The sequence below is a fragment of the Accipiter gentilis genome, chromosome 16 (genome assembly GCF_929443795.1).
Source record: "Accipiter gentilis chromosome 16, bAccGen1.1, whole genome shotgun sequence".
In the NCBI taxonomy this organism is placed as follows: domain Eukaryota; kingdom Metazoa; phylum Chordata; class Aves; order Accipitriformes; family Accipitridae; genus Astur; species Astur gentilis.
The window spans coordinates 12,202,977-12,218,873 of NC_064895.1; positions in this window are offsets into that span (position 1 = coordinate 12,202,977).

The window sequence follows — 15,897 nt, forward strand, 5'->3', positions numbered from 1 at the left end:
CTCAGTAGAGCCGCAGAGTAGTAAGGGAAAGCTACTGCTACCCTTTATCTCAGTCCTGTTAAAATAAAAACTGTTTTACAATTCACTGAATGCTTTTTGCTTGCAAAAATAAAAGAAGCCAAATATTTCCATATGCAAATGTTTTGGATCCACCTTACCTTCGGTATATTTCTTTGGGTTTCAGTGAAGTTGCACCATAGATGAACATTGTCCTTGTTCTTTTCAGTTTCTACACACATCCTTTCATTGGTCTGAATTTCAAGCTTTTAATTAAAACAAATTTTTGCTGCTCTTAAGAGCTTTCAGTTGGAGCCTAATGGGCCTCTGTACATCTCAGACAGGAAAGATGTAATGCTGAACACTTTATGCCACCTTCATTTCTCTTTCTGTGTGTAGTCTTTCTTGAGCTACTGTATTAGCTTGTAGTTGTATCAATGACGGACAAGCCCTTACAAACCAATGCACCTAAGCCTAGGTGCCTTTAACAAAGCATGTATAAAATGAGAGAGAAATGTGTACTACGTGGAGCTTTCTGCTTTATCTGCCCAGGACTCTGGCAATGCTCTGAATTGATTCACGGAGAAGGAAAAGGGATTTTTGCTTCTAGCTCTGACTGTCATCTGACTCTCATTGTGACATTGGGCAACTCACTTTACTTCTCTGTTTTCTTTTCTTTTCTGACTTTTTTCTGACTTTCCCTATTTGTTTAGAACATGATTGCCTATCTTTATTATTTCTTTTCTTGCCATATGCAAAACATTTGTGCATTGAACCCAGTGGAAGACCAATAGCACATAAAAACACTACCATCTGAGTCAGAGTCCAGCAACAACTCATTCAGACAGGCAAAATTTTCAAGCGGTCCTTGACCATTTTATGTGTTGGGTTAGCCTGCAGCACACTGAGGCCTGAGTTCAACTGGGACTCCTACAGCTATTCCAGTAAAATATAATCATAAATAACAAATAAAATACAATAACAATTATGAAAAAGCTTATTTGACAGATGTCATCAAAGTCCTCTGCCTTTTTTTATTATTATTTATTTCTTCTTCCTACATTGTGATAAACTGTTGAGCACTAGGAAGTATCAGCTGGTGGTGGTGTTTGTGTTTGGAGCAGTCCTTGGTAGAAGGACTTATTTGATGAAAGCTTTTTTTTCCCCTCTCTTTTCGTTGATTAGAATCAGTCCTCACAGCAAGATTGCTCCCTGATCTCAGGAGTCCTAGGGGAAATACAAGAGACATGAATGATCTTTGCGACCTTTATTTTTGCTCTTGGACTCATGCTTATAGGTATGTAAGTCACTTTCTTCTCCTCTTACCTGTATGTGGTGAGATCACATCTGTAAGTTCATACTTGGCTTATACATGGTGTCTTCCACCACATATCTTCTCCCTTGGAAAATTGGACTACAAGCTCCTGATAGTCCTTGCCAGAGCTGTTTTTAGTAAGATTAAGTGTCTATAATAATTACCTGGCAGAAAAGTCTAAGTAGTCCAGAAGTTCATTATTGTTTCTCTTCCTTTAAAAGGCAGAATGCCAGCTTGAGAGAAGAGCAGGACTCTAAGAGAGGAACACCTCATACAACTCTCCCACTGCACTCCTTTTTAGCACCCTTACACAGCTGGAGAGAATGAATTCTCCTCCATGGCCTGACCCTGTGAAACCAACACGAAATGTGCACATATAATCCTTAAACAAAAATCTATGGACATATGTAATTGGCTTGGAGATATGATCCACTGAGGCAAAATTCTCTCTATTCAAACTATTTCAAGGACAGTGGACACCTTTCTATTTGCAGGAGGAGATCCCTGAGGAATTTAATACTTTCATTGTTTCTCTGCAGTTTTCCTGTTCAAAGGAGAAAATGTATATATCTGCAGCCCAGATGAAGGGAATACCGATGTAACTCTTTCTGTGATAAAACAGAGAGAGGCCTTGAAAAGTTAATTTTGAGAGGAAACATTACCTTCTGACCACTTTCACAAAGTAAGTCCTGTTTAATCATCCTACAAACTTTTGAGAGGGAAGAAATGTCTTTAAGGTTATTGTGACATTTTCCACATCACTTTATAAATAGATGGTGGCACTAGTTCAAAAACAGTATCTCTGACTTTAAGCAAATCAGTTCTGACTGACTTCATCAGCTTAAGCTGGGGGTGTGCTAAAAGCCTTGCAGAAAGGATATTATGATTAGAAAGAAAACCATTTAGAAAAAATTTTGCATGGGGAAAATAGGGAGACAAAAATATGGAAAGAAAATAGATGCATTATTTCTTTCTAGTTCTCAGTTCATTCTGAGATTTTTTTAATGAGAGATGAAAATGTTTATATGGAAGCTTTTGACACACACATCCTTTTCCAATAAGTTATCCTGTGAGGAACTGCAGACATAGAGAGTCTTGTTCATACTTCTTTGTTGTTTCATACTTCTTTCTAAGATGTTAATTTTCAGAAAGACATGGTTATATCTACAAGGAGAGGGAAAAGAGCAGGAAATGTACATCTGTGGCAATATCCATATTGTCAGTGGTATGACTGCAGCTCATGGAGACAGACTTAAGTTGGATATAGATTTGAGTGCCTCAATTCTTCCATTAGTGCAGTGACTCCAGTGCTGAGCTTGGGTGGTACCTGTCCATCAGGTACATACCAAGGCTACCCCAGTACACATGCCAACTGCTTTAAGCTGGCACAAATTAATCTCCACAAGTTGTGCTGTGCTCCTAACTTCAGAAAATTTTCTTCTTAGTGACATAATGAATAATATATTAAGAAGGAAAGGAAAAAGGAATGTAGAGTTAGATTCCCTTTCAATTGCCTGGCACAAACCACTGCAAAATTTTCAACTGAAAATTCATAAGAAAATAAGAAAATATCCATTAGATGAAGTTAGTCAACCAGACCCTACATCAGCTGTCTTTGTCTCTCACCAGAAGATGAGGCAATGTGGTGGGGGTACAATATGACAGAGCAGATCCCATAGAAATAAAATAGCAAAATCTAGGACAAGCCCTAAATCACTTTAGTAATTTATGGCGTTGACAATGGGCAGAACATAGCACCGTGAGAATTAGATAGATTTGCCTCATTGCCTGGCAGTCTCCTCATCATTCAGCAGCAACTAGATCTTGAGTGAGAATCAAGGTCATAACATATAAAAAAACATAACTCTGGGAAGTTACAAGCTGAACTAAAAGATAATGCATGAGCAATTATTTTCAGATCCAGCCATTTATATTGTTAGTGACAGATCAACACATATACTGAGAACAAAAGATTGAAAGAAAAATCAGATCAGTTCTTCCTTCTTTATCCATTGAGAATCTAAAGTTCAAATTCTGTTATGTGTTACAAACTTATACTGATTACAAATAGCCTATTTAGAGTGTCACACTAAGTGAATATCAAAATCATACCACTTCCTAAAGGAGGAAATTAGAGCAAATTATAAGTACTGAACTACCAAAAGGCATTGAGTGACTTATAGGACTTGATCCATCCTCCTCTGAGGTAAACAGGCCCAAAGCCTTGTATTATGAACCAGTGGCAAGGGAGATTTACCATCTCCAGTCTGCAAAGCACCCAGTGCCAAAAGAATTGCAGGAGGACTAATGAAAAAGACAAAACCAAACCAGATCAGAAATTGAGTGCATATACTGCCTTGTCCCCTCCCCTCCCAGCTCCACAGTTGTCACAATGCAGGCTATTAAACTGTCAAATATCACCTCTTCATCCCTCATTATTTCTGTGTTAGAATTGGTCATAAAACTCCCCAAAGGCTTTCTTTTTTCAAAGTAAACAGGTTTTTTTTATATTTTCATATTATGAACTACTTAAGCCTAAAATGCCACAGAATGTCTGTTTTAGAAGTTGCCATACTTAAGAGTTTCTCCTTAAGATTTTTGTAAAACAAACTAAAATTCACAATAACCTCTATTTTCCTTAGTTACACCATTCTGATTGTATCATAATACTGGAGGACCGTTACACATTTGCCTTTTTGCTCAGTCTTCTAGAAATTGTCATGTACTGCAAAAAATTATTTCACCAGTCCTAATAGTGAAAGATCAGGAGCAAGAGGTGGATTTTCTCCCACCAGGTGCCAGGAAACCTGGACAAGGTGCCACCTCCAGTGTGAGGAACCATTTAATCAAGGTAAGCTTTTAACTTAGGTGTGGAATACTTGACAGTGAGGCTGAAATCATAATGGAGAATCATTTGAGAAAGACCATCTATGGAAATTGTATCAGAAGGAGGATTTCTTTATGAATGTTTGGAGAATATGGGGTTGAGACTGAGACTAAGCATTCTGAGAAAGAGAAATATCTTGGAATCACTGAAAAGACACTTAAAACTCATAAAAGGTTATCTGAACAATGTCAAAACTCAGGCAAGAGTTTTAATACTGGTTTTGGCTTCCCCTACCCCAACCTGCCCCAGGAGATCTAAATATATCTTGAGCTGTTTAAGTCCACCACATGTGTGTCTGTGTGCACACACCATACTTGTCATCCAGAAACAACAAAGAAACTGCAACAAAGGTCAGCAACTCTGGTGTAAATTAGACATTAAAAAAGCCTACCATATTGCTTTTTTCTTTGGCGACAAGTGTGCCAATGTGGTTTGCTATGCTAACAGGTCCAGATCCTCCTAGCCAGTACCTAAACTGTATCAGAACCCAGCAAAGCCAAAGGCAGCAAAGGAGTTTCAATCTGAGTTTAAAATAGCAGCTTGGGGTGGAAATTCATCAAGGTTTGCAATAGTAACCATTGCACAGCTTTTTCTTTAGCCATTTCTTCTACTATGTATAATGGTACAATTAAATATTAAAATATTAGACAAATATGCTACATTTTTGACACAAATTCTGGAACTGTTATATTACTGTTTCATTGTCTTTTTTTTAAGTAGCTTTGTCTATCTACTAGGACTTTCTAAGTTGTTTTTTTCTAGCTTCCATTAGATGTCAACCTTAACATTTTTCCATCTTACTAGTAAAAGAATGGAATCTTTTTTGTCAAAACTGCTTTTCAGGCATGTTTGATGAACAGTATCTCTGTTTTAAAATTAATAATAAAAAATACAATGACTTCTATATTCTGTGGTTGGGATGGAAACAATACTTGGTTTTCTGGATCCTGAGGAAAACCTACATTTAATCATGAATAAAGAATGCTTTCTGGACATTAAAGGTGGCTAGAGAAGTGAGGCAATAAGATAGTGTTGTACTTTAAGATAAAGAACATTTCCCATCAAAGGGAAAAGGAACTGACAAGCAATGATCCATTAAAGTTAGCATTTAGATACTAAATTAATAAATTGAAAGTATTGAAGCTATTTTTTTTTTCTCTCTCTGTTGACCAGAAAGGGTAACCTTTTGAGCATAGCTTGGGAGAACTTGCCTGTAATACGTGCAACAAGAGGCTATAGAGTGAGTTACTACAAATAGAGCTTTTATAATATGTATGGAGGATTAATCTATGAAGTCATCCACCATTGGGGTCTAAGATGATCACTGACAGCAAGCTTTTTAATGGATACTTAACATATGTATGAGAACTGTAAGGGCAAAGAAAATCCAAATGATGTCTGTGAACACAATTAAGTCAGCAAAGGTTTACTTTAAAGAAAATTTCTTTCTTTCCCATGTTTCATTACCCTTCCTTAAAATTCATTTGATAATTGGATTTTGTTTAATCTGTGTTTAAATGTGTATTCTCAGTGCATGTTCTGAAAATTATGCAGATCATTGGTTCTGATATGTTGAAATAAAGATAAAAAAAAAATTTCTCTCTGTCCTGCATTGCAATATATCTAGTCTTCAAGCATGTTTTTTATGTAAACTGGAACAATATCAACCAGTGAGCAATTAAAATCTCCAAGAACATGAGTGTACAAACAAAGAAAAATATCTGAGTTGAACTCAATTAGATTCTAAAGCAGAGGTTAAAGTGACACTTGGAGCTTGCTTTTCACTATTTCTAATTTAGCTATTACTGTAGCAGTTGTTCAAATTCTATGAAAACTAGTGACTTGTACCTGACCCGATTTTTCTATGCTAACTGTGTAACGGTAGGAGATGATCAGTCAGGTGTGAATCTTTCTACTTTACAATTGCTCAGACTGAGATGAATCACACCCTGCAAGCACTTACCTCCCTCCACTGACTGCAGAGAGAGATGGGGGGGACCAGCATAGATTCAGACGTCTCCACTGCAGAGGCTGAAATGAATGACACTCCACATTGTGCTACACAAGGGGCACAGGCAAAAGGCATTACTAAAATCATCCTGAGTTCTACTGTCAGTAGAATCTAAATCTTATTCTTTTGAAGTGAAGGTGCAGTGAGCGTTTACGGTGTTTGGGCATAGTGATGTGCCAAATGGAGCAATTTCAGAGCACCTTTCTGGGCTCCATGGGCAGTTCATCGCAGCCTGTGTTTATCTGGAATCCCATTCAATGATGGAAGCAGACCTTCCAGTATTGCATGTCAGTACTCCTCTGGATACAAAGATATTCTTCAGGATAAATTAAAATTGTTTCTAGCTCTTCTGTAGGAGGAGAAATGTGATGAGAAGGCAGTGGTTCCCATTGTACTCCTGCCCTGATCACAGAGCTGGCAAGTCCTGCAATGGAAAATACTATTGCATCTTGGGATAAAACTTGTTCAATGTGTTGAGTACAGCCATCCTTTCTTAAACAGAGAAGAATCTGTTGAACTTCCCTGCAGTGTCCAGAAGATGAAATAATAGCAGATTCACCCAGAAGAGGGGTATGCCAAACAAGCAACTGATCTTTTAACTAAAGGGACCACGTCCTTGTCCATGAGTCACTTTGAGAATAAAGGTATTTAAAGAACAGAAAAAAAAAGGACACTATCCAGGAGATTATTTTGAAGAAGCTTTTTGTTTCTGGTGCTAGCAGGAAGCAAAATATCTGAAAGGAAAAAGCTCATGATAAAAGCAGGAGACTTCAGCGAGGACAATACTGATAAATCTCATCAGCTCTTGAGGCCTAGGCCATTTTATGTGTTTGGTGTTTTGTTTTTGTTTTTGTTTCGTTTGGTTTGTTTTATGTTTGTTTATTTTTGTGAGGAGTGTGCATCTTGCTATAGCTAGGGTCAATTTGGCAAGGGGAGGGCCAGATCTTCATCCAATTTCAGCTTTGGCTGAGGAAAGTCACCAGACCTTGAGCACGTGCCACATTTGCCCAGCTCATGGAGTAAGAATTGACAGCAAGGACTCAATAAGGAGAGGCATCTCCACTTTCATCAACCAATATTGCTCCGGCAGAGACTGCATGAGGGCACGGGTCCACTCCCTCCTTTCCCTGGGAAGTTCCTTACAGCAGCCGGCTGGAGAGCAGAGGGGTGAGCAGGTACAGCCACCACCGGGGGCTGCAGCTCTGGAGGAGGGCTGCTTTCTAAGAGAGATGGGAACAAGCAGAGATGGAGGAAAGAACTGATCCTTCATTGTGCCAGCAAGGAAAAGGGCAGGACAGGATTAATTTTGGAATAAAATCACCTAGACCTTAATTTGAATGGAGAGAGATGAAGAGCAGAATGAAGTGAAGTACTTGTTAAAATAAAAACAATGTTAAAAAAATCCCTTAAAATCCAAATAGAAAAACTATTCTGTCCGAACGCAAAGGCCATGATTTAAGAATCATTGGTATTTATTTCTGCATGCCACAAGACATTTACTTAATTAGAGAAACATGCTTTCATTGCATTCTGAGTCAATTTAATGGAAAAAAACATGTTTTTTATAAATTTTGAGGGTTTTGTAAAACCTCAACTCTCTCTGGATTCTCTGATCCTTAACCTTACTAATTATGTGCTTTGTTTTCATTACGAATACCATTTAAACTTCACAAACCCCTTTTACTCCTTCATTTCCAATGCCATGTAGCATATGTGTGCAAATGCCCCACTGTTAGTTCTTCAAAGCACCCCCTGCTCCAACTTTGGTCACACTGAACCAGTAACTTTCTCTTGCACTCATCGGATAAATGAAGTCCTATTGGATCAGGAAGAAAGCCATGGTGGGCTGACTGTCCGTGAGGGGCCATAGGCACCCTTTCCCATTATTCTTCCTTCTGGTGTGGGGATGGCCAAAGCTTCAGTCTGCTGCAGTACCTGTGGTGTGTCTTTTCAAGCAGAGACACAGCCGGCCCTCCTGAGCTTTGCAGGAAATGAAGGAGCTAACTACATGGCCAATTTGCATGCACCCATGTAGCGTGCAGTCTTTCAAGCTTACAGGATAATTTATTGAAACAAATGCCTGCCATTTGCTATATCATAAATATAATATTTAATCTGCACTAGTTGCTTAAGACAAATTTTATTACGTACTTTTCTTATACAAGGTTTTAATAGGCTATGGTGGAGAGTTGTACACAGTTAATGCATGCTATGATGTGTGTAAAATCTAAGATCAGGGAACACGGTGTATATTTATAGCAGCGTCTGGGAGATTATATGTAATGAATATATTATACCACATACACACCAGAGGCAGAGTTAAGGATGCGCACAAATCCCGCAGTGTGGCATTTCCTAACTTCCGTGTGCTTAACCGTACAACCTTAATATTCCTTGAATGTTCTCCAATAGAATATCTATCAGCCCACATAATCAGCTTGCAAGTTACTCCCACAGAGAAAGATATTTCAGATTGTCCTCTTCCAAGAGACATTAATTAATGCATTTTCATTTTGAAATGCACTACTTTCCAGCCAACACGTCCTGCTGAAGATTAAAAAGCTGTAAATCTTTGTGGAGTAAGGCTCCCCAGGAAGGTTAAAAAAATACTATCTGCATCCCTTTTCCTAGGGGCTTCTCTGTTTTGCCCTTGCACTAAAGCTATTATGCACAGCTTGAATTCTGGGAAGACATGATGCTGTGGAAATACAAGTAATTATACTATTCTCTCTCATTTTTACCAACTATTATTTTCATTTTTGCCTTCCTTTCACTTTTTTTCAGCTGTTTTTATCTGCTGCAAACATCACTTGCAGGTTATTACTTGCAGAGAAAATGCCAGCTGAAAATTGGTGATACATTGGTGAGATGTAAATGATTGCATATTGGGGGCCCCAAATTACAAAATAGCTATTTGGGTAACCTATTTACTCTGAATTCTTGCATGCTGGGCAATTCCCAAGTATTTTAAAGGTTTTGTGCAAATTCCTCTATGAAATTACACCTGTAGTGCACTGTTCTTTATTAAAAGCAATAGAATATAAAGATGTGAAAAAACGTATCATCCTCGGTAAAGCTAGCAAGCAATTTTGGGTGGCACCACAGACCTTGTAATAAAAGCTTACAATTGAGGAATTACAGATGGATGATAGTTCCTGAATCAAATACAGCTCTGGAATAACCAAAGACAGAATCATTAGTTTCTAACACCTAGCCCACAAACCAGACCAAGGCGGCTGGCATGTACATTCATATGGTTATATTTTATATTATGAATGGATTGGGTTTTATAGAATTATTTATGAGTATGTAGTTCTTTGAAACAGAAAAATCAGTTACCAGTGCAGTTTAGATTTTACCTAAGCAATAAAAATCATAAAACAACATTTTGTTGCCTTTTAATTGTTCTTTATCTAATAAAGGGAGTGCACTGCCGAAACCCTCTGTTTTCAGAAAAATGACACTGGGGAGGATATAGTAAATGAAATGATGAACTAGCTTTATTTTTATGCTCAGTATTTATAGGTAAAAATGGCTTCAGCAAAAGAAGTTCAGCTGAGAAATTTTAACGTATGCAAGTTTGTGGGCCAAATTGGGATCCAGGGAGTTACACAACAGATGAATTTGGCCACCTGTGTTCATAAAGCTTCCAAACTCTGACAAATACAAGCAGGTAGTAAAACAAAGATTGACTATTGCAAGTTGTAACAGCCTTAAGAGCAGCTCTTGAGACTTGATGTCGCAGGCGACATTGCTGCCTGTTTTAAGTCTCCACATTTTTTTGGCTGTGCAAAGGTATCCATGATGCCCAGCTGGGCAGAGACAAATACCATAGAATGGGCACATGCGCCTCAGCCAGGGTACATCAAACAAACATCATCTGCTGTCACAGACGACATGATGTCAGGCTTCTAGCATGAGATCATCAGAGCTTACCATTAGTGTCCTGGCTGTGCTCAAGATACTGTCTCAAATGTGGACAATGATCAGTTAAGCTATTTGACAGCACCTGTGAGACCACTGAATGAAATGGGGCTTGCACAGAGCAGGAGCAGAGAGGCAGGACCTGGGCAGTTAAGGTTTCTGCCCTGTTTTATCAGACAACCTGCCATAATATCTGGTATTATTATTTATCTTGAAGGACATTTTATTTCTCTCACCTAAGGTGTTGGGTGTTATTGGTAGGGAGTACAGGTTGATAGGGCACCTCCCATAACTGCCAAGAGACATTCCTCAGGGAAAAGATGTTTTGAGCATGTTTGCATTTTCCTCTAAAGGTGAATGTGTGTGATTGTTTTAAAAGGATTAAATTGATACCCTTTGATGTATCTTTACCAGGTTTATGAATGCCTTGATCAAACAGTGGTGGTGATAAATTCATTATGGATGATAAATTCATTATAGTGATATACCTGATATGGGTTATAAACTCATTACAGAAGAGACCTAGTATGGTGAGGCTGATACAGGGCTTTCTATCACTGTCAGCAAAATTGCAAACTATAAAACTTTGGCTCACAAAAATGATGATCTTGGCACACTCCCCTTTTGCATCTCCCTCTTTCAAAGGGTGAGTTTAGACACTCATGTAGTTTCAACTATTATCTTCAGCCCCACAGCTCACAAATCCCTACCTATTCTTGTTAACCAGTCCAGGTTCTCAGTTGGTTTCTGACATTTCCTCATTATCACCTAAATTCCAGAGGTAGAGCAGGAATTCCTGTCTTCCCTCCCTGCCCCAGCCCTGCCCTTCCCACAAATATCCCCATCAGCCCTCCTTATGTGCACAGTCTGGGGTAGAGCTTTCTTTCCTCTGATTTTGCTTATGAAAGTGCTGTTTGGCCCCACCACCATGACCACCTTGTCCAGGACAACATCCTCTTTCTCCTACAGTCTTCCGTATTAACCTTTGACCAGAAAGTAACCACATACCCTCCTGAGATCCTTTACTCAGAATGCATTTTTCCACTAGCCTGGCAAGAAATCACCACTGATAATGACCCAACTGAATGCTAAAATGAATTTCTTGCAACACAGCTTTTGCTATAGAGTCTTCAAAAATTTCTCACCTCCTGGTGATGATGATCTTTCCCTCCATCTTTCCAGAACCTGTAGGATGACATGAGAAGGACACATACTGCAAGGAAGGTCATGTGAAGGACTAAAAGTCATGACATATATCTGCATCTGGAAAATGTATTACTTAAAAGAACTCCTTTGAAAACAAGGCCTTTCTAGATAGGACACCTACTACAGACTGCACAGTTAAGTGGCCTCCTTGACTAATGAGTTGAGCATTTGTAGCTGGTGTCCTCAGCTGAATGCAAGTCTCACGTTCACTTCTATCTGCAACCTCTTTACTCATCTGAGGCCTAGATGCTTCCCTGGTCCCTATCTCCAGGACTGCAGACAAGATATTTACTAGAAGGTACAGGCAACTGAATCTTGAAGAAACCCTACAGTCAGCTGAGATCCAAGCCTTTTTAGCAGCTGCAGGCTGCTTTGTCTCTCTAACAGTGATAACAGAAGATACTTAGATGAGTAAATAGATCATCACATTTGATAGCAAACATATACCATGTGGCAACTCTATCACTTGGTAACATAACAGAAGTATATTCGAACAGGATTAAGGAGGTAAGGTGGTGATGCTTTTGTTTCAGTGCCAAGGTGAGTTTTCTGAGGGATAGTTCAGTGACAGCTGAATAGCTCAGTGCCACAGAAAAATTTTCTCCTGGGTCTGTGCATTGTGCTGTTTCCTGCTAAATTAGTGAATTGAATTGACTCAGTAAAAGGTCTTGCATATAGCAGAAATGGCACAAAGGAGGGGTGGGAACCTACCTTTCCAGCATAAGAGCAGGACAAAGAGAACTGCAGGCACAGGGTGATGGGGAACAGGCAGCCCGTTTCAACAGCTCTCTGTTCTGTTGAATCAGGCACCAAGGTACACCGTCGTAATGTGGAAATTTCAATAGAGAAATTTAAAGAGAAAAATATTCAGAGTCACCAAGGCCTCACTATAGAGCAGTATTTGGTCTCAGGGTCTTTTGTTTCTAAACATTTTCATCTTAATTATTACTTTTATGGTGATATTGCAACAATATTCACAATGAGTATCCTGTTATGCAATATATTGTACAAATTCAGGAAGACTATCTCAGCTGTAGACAGGCTCAGCCCAAAGTTCTCAGTATGCAAATCCATGTATATGGGAGTGCATCATCCATAGATCTTTATATGCATCACTACAATCTCAGAGTTGAATTCTTACTTACAAAAAATTAGAATTTCAAAAAGGAGAAGAAAATAGCACTTGCAATGGTATGGCCAGCTGGTGACTGTTTCATAACAAGGCCTTTTTTTCCCCCTCCTTTAAATATAATTTACTGGAACTTTACTTAGAGATGTAACAAATTAGCAGCTATTCATTTTATAATGAAGAAGGCCTCATGTAAATCTAAGCTGTGAATAGGCAATCAGAATTTATTTGGACATAAAGGGTTATTTGCCAGGCTAACATTTCAATATTGAACTCCATACTGCTATCAGTACCATTATAGACAGTTTTATGCAGTTATTTTAAGTTCTTATGTCATTACATTCCCTGTTTGATTCTACATGGTACCTGTAGCTATTACTAACCCCTGCATAAAAGACTACCAGAAAAAGACAAAATGGTTCTTCTTTGGATAATATATAAATTTAACTCATCTCCCCTCAGGTCTGAATAAGCATTAAAATGGAAGCTTTTATTCTCCTGGAACAAACTCAGTTCTGGGGATTCAACAATATGATTACATGCAGGCTTTACATAAGTTCAAACAACAGCAATTAAGAACACCAAATAATCCAGCATTGGTTCATTTAAGTAACTACAAAATGTGCATAACTACATCAGTTCAAACTCCTAATCCATGTACCTTCTAACACAAATAATTTTGCACTTCAGTCCTGTCAGTTAATCTTTAGGTGGGACACAAATAGCTCATTGCAGTGATGTTCTCCAGTATGCCCAGAAAATGTTTCCTATTTGGCAGGGTACTTACTGGTGACGTTACTTGGTAAAACAGAGGGCTGAGGCTGATAGATGAGGGGTTCTTCTTGTTGCTGTGCCCCTTCTTTGCCCCTGAGCTTCTCTCTGTGTGCGAGTAACCATATTGTGTTGAAGAAATGGTGGCCAATTAGAAGGGCAATTGGTTTACCGTGACTGAGTGTTTTGCAGTGGTTTTGGATGAAATATATGTGACTGCAGAACACAGTGCATATGGGCAGTGGGGACAGCAGGTCTGCCATGCCTGTGGGCAGCCTGGCTGCACACACCCAGTCTCCTGGGAAAGCAGGTATCCAGAATCCTGGGCAATGGTATAAAACCTTCAAAATCCAGAACGGAGATTTTAATTATAATCCTTCTTTCATTTCACAAAGATGTGTGTGGGAAAATTCAGATGCAAGAGAGCCCAAGAGCCTTTATGGTGTCTGTGTGCATTCTTTCCTCTCTGAGGGTCATCTGTGCTTAATAAATCAGTGACTTTGTCTGCAAAGGTATGTAGCTGTCTAGTTTTGGATCAGTAAAATTTGAAATCCCAAATCCCAGTTTGTATTAGGTGCCTAAAAGGGACCTATGCCTATGACAAACATAGGCAACTAAAAATTAGATATCAAAGTGTGAACTAATCACACAAAGCTCACTTAAATCATTGCAGAAAAACTGATAGTCCCCAAGGTTAGGAAACAGGTGTCCAACTAAATCTGACAAATCACTGGAAGTAAGCTTTTCTCTCCAGTGCCTACAAATAAAGTCTTTTGTTACTAATTCATGGAAGGGAGGAAGAAGTTATGTCCCTTTTCCCCTTTGGGGGTTCTGTGCAACAGGTTCCTCCCCACCCCCTGAAAGAGTCCAGCACACTTCACTGCCAGGAAGATGCAGTGCTCTGTAGCCTTAGTCTGGCCAGCAATAGCATGGGTGGGGTAGCACAGACCTCCAATGCGTGGTGGATTTTTCCCCCACATGCATTTTTATCAATCTGAGTAGCTCTGCATTTGCCTCCTCCTGTTTGTCTCTCAGCTGTAGTTGTACTTTAGCATGTGATTCTCTATACTGGTCTTTCATGGCAAAATTATTATTATAACTGTGCTGGAGTCACAAGGAAGAACCTATGTGGGTATTAGGTCATGCATTTGCTTAGCAAGTTATACACGCTACGTGGGCATGTAACACATCCCCACGAGCGGCAGCCTTACTTCTTACTTGTTTTGATTAGTAAATAAATTAACTGTGAATATAAAGCAATATCTTCAAGCAATCAATGTACCAGATCAGAGAAAATACTCAGAAAGTATGAAGGAAGTGAAAATAAGTTGAGCATGTGCTCAAGTGTTTTGCCACTTTTGCTGAGACTGATTTTTCACATCTACGCATGTATATCATTCTCATTCATCACCCTGCCCTCGCCCGGGGACTCAGGGTCCTCCAGAATAAGAATAAGAGCCCTAAATCCCTGTCAGCCAGCCAAAGCTGTGCACCGTATAACAAATTTCTTACGTCCCCAAAGGTGGCCTCAAACAATTTTAATAAATCTTTAGTGATGTATCTTCTGTATCTGAAATACATAAAGGTCAGATGGTGCTATTCTGACTGACCCTGACCCGTAGCTGTTCCCTCCACAGCTGTAGTAGGACTGCTCGGGGTAATATACAGCCGTTGTGACCAGGAGGGGCACAGCCTGGCCGTTCAAGACCAGGCAGTTCTTCTACTGGTGCCAGGCAATGGTCGCTGCCTGCCCAGCCACGCTGGATTTGCAGTGCCCAGGGGAGAGGAGGCGCCTCGCCTGCAGGGTCCTGCACAGCCCTGCCAGAGCACACTGCTAGCACCGGTTGTCTGCAGATTTAATGGAGCTAGCTGCCTCTGTTTTAGCCAGAGCTTCTTTATGCCACTGCTTCCGAGCTCCCCCACGGTGACTTCCTTGTTTGGTATTAACATTTTAATTTTGCCAAAACACTAAGGCAGCGCTTCACCTGCTGATCGGGTGTAACACTGCTGCAGTGAATGGGGAAAAATAATAAAGGTGCTTAGCTCAGCTGAACTCACTCTCTTGCCGCCGTAAAAATAATTGTTATCATTATCTAGCTGCTTTCTGGAGACCATCAACTTACCTGCTACACAAACTGTAACGGCAGTAACGGCAGCTGGACCTGACATACAGCCTTGCCCTTGGTGTATTAAATCATTCTGATGTAATGTCTAACAAACCACATGACTCACCTATTAAACCTTTTCAGGGGCATGTGCTCTGGCACTAGGAGAGAGCTTGTAATGAGGCCAAACTCGCAGAGGATAAAAGGAACATATTATGAAAACAAGCTATTGAAGGCGTGCATGCTAATTTGAGCGAATGCGTTTGGACATGTAAGAGCTTTGCTGTTTCTGTGTAAAATGTTTCCAATTTCTTATTTCCCATTGCAAAGCTGATTGAGTCAGCAGCAGCTTGCCACTTGCATTCCAGGTGGCGTGATATGTCTCCTCATGCACTAACTCATATAGGTCATTAATATGCTAAATAAGTTGTAGCCAATTGGCTCCCATGGTGACAGCTCCAAAAGCTTCATGAATAATCAATGGAGCACCTGGAGGCATGAAATTTTCATACAAAGAATTTCTAGACTTTTTCATTAAGCTCTGAGCAGGGA